Below are 2,500 nucleotides of genomic sequence, written 5' to 3'. Positions count from 1 at the left end.
CACACACATACACATACACACTGTTAGGGTTGTCTTGTTGCCGCAGTATATTCTTCCAGAGAGTAATTCATCTTTGTACCTAGTTTGGTTGTAATTGCTCGAGGTGTTCCAGAGTTATGCGGGAACACACACAAACACACAAACACACATACACACACACACAAAGAGGGCTGTTAGCGTTGTCTTATTACCACAGTATTGTCTTCCAGAGAGTAACTAATCTGTCCACCTAGTTTGGGTAAAATTGTTCGAAGTGTTCCAGAGTTATGCGGGAACACACACACACACACACACAAACACACACACACACACACAGACATACGGGCTGTTAGGGTTGTCTTATTACCACAGTATTTTCTGCCAGAGAGTAAGTCGTCTATGCCCCTAGTCTGGTTGAAATTGGACGAGGCGTTCCAGAGTTATGCGGGAACACACACAAACACAGAAACACACACAGAAAGTAAGTAATCTCTGCACCTAGTTTGGCTGAAATTGCTTGAGGCTTTCCAGAGTTGTGCGGGAACACACAGACACACACACACACATAGACACACGGGCTGTTAGGGTTGTCTTATTACCACAGTATTTTCTTCCAGAGAGGAAGTCATTTGTGCACCTAGTTTGGTTGAATTTGCTCGAGGTGTTCCAGAGTTATGCGGGAACGAAGACACACACACACACACACACACACACACACACACACACAAAGAGGGCTGTTAGCATTGTCTTATTACCACAGTATTGTCTTCCAGAGTGTAATTCATCTGTGCACCTAGTTTGTTTGAATTTGCTCGAGGTGTTCCAGAGTTATGGGGGAACACACAGAAACACACACACACACACAGAGACACAGGGGCTGTTAGGGTTGTCTTATTACCACAGTATTGTCTTCCAGAGAGTAACTAATCTGTCCACCTAGTTTGGGTAAAATTGCTCGAGGTGTTCCAGAGTTATGCGGGAACACACACACGCACACACAGACGCAAACACACACACACACACACACACACACACAGGGCCTGTTAGGGTTGTCTTATTACCACAGTATTTTCTTCCAGAGAGTAAGTCATCTGTGCACCTAGTTTGGTTGAAATTGGTCGAGGCGTTCCAGATTTATGCGGGAACACACACACACACACAGAAAGTAAGTAATCTCTGCACCTAGTTTGGCTGAAATTGCTTGAGGCTTTCCAGAGTTGTGCGGGAACACACAGACAGACACAGAGAGAGACACACACACCGAGGGCTCTTAGCATTGTCTTATTGCTACAGTATTTTCTTCCAGATATTAAGTCATCTGTGCACCTAGTTTGGTTGAAATTGCTTGAGTCTTTCCAGAGTTATGCTGGAACACATAAACGCACAGACACACCGAGGGCTGTTAGTGATGTCTTATTACCACAGTATTGTCTTCCAGAGAGTAACTCAACTGTTCACCTCGTTTGGTTGAAATTGGCCGAAGCGTTCCAGAGTTATGCAGGAACACACACACACACACACACACAGACACACACACACACACACACACACACACGAGGGCTGTTAGCGTTGTCTTATTACCACAGTATTGTCTTCCAGAGATTAACTAATCTGTCCACCTAGTTTGGGTAAAGTTGCTTGAGTTTTTCCAGAGTTATGCAGGAATACACACACACAAACACACACACACACACACAAAGAGGGCTCTTAGGGTTGTCTTATTGCCACACTATTGTCTTCCAGAGAGTAATTCATCTGTGCACCTAGTTTGGTTGAAATTGCTCGAGGTGTTCCAGAGTTATGGGGGAACACACACACACAAACACACACACAGACACAAACACACACACAGGATGTTAGGGTTGTCTTATTACCATAGTATTGTCTTCCAGAGAGGAAGTCATCTGTGTACCTAGTTTGGTTGAAGTTGCTCGAGGTGTTCCAGAGTTATGGGGGAACACACACACACACAGAAACACACAAACACATACACACACACACAGGCTGTTAGGGTTGTCTTATTACCATAGTATTGTCTTCCAGAGAGTAACTAATCTGTCCACCTAGTTTGGGTAAAATTGCTCGAGGTGTTCCAGAGTTATGCGGGAACACACACAGACACACACAAACACACACACACACACACATACACACACACACATAAACACAAAGAGGGCTCTTAGGGTTGTCTTATTGCCACAGTCCTTTCTTCCAGAGAGGAAGTCATCTTAGCACCTAGTTTGGTTGAATTGCTCGAGGTGTTCCAGAGTTATGTGGGAACACACACACACACACACACACACACACGGGCTGTTAGGGTTGTCTTATTGCCACAGTATTTTCTTCCAGAGAGTAATTCATCTGTGTACCTAGTTTGGTTGAAATTCCTTGAGTTTTTCCAGAATTATGCAGGAACACACACACGCACACACAAAGACACACACACACACAAAGACACACACACACACACACACACACACACACACACACACGGGCTGTTAGGGTTGTCTTATTGCCGCAC

Source organism: Natrix helvetica (assembly GCF_964273705.1).
Source record: "Natrix helvetica genome assembly, chromosome: W".
NCBI classification, from domain to species: Eukaryota; Metazoa; Chordata; class Lepidosauria; order Squamata; family Natricidae; genus Natrix; species Natrix helvetica.
The sequence above is the reverse complement of the archived record's forward strand: the minus strand, read 5'-3'. Positions refer to the sequence as shown.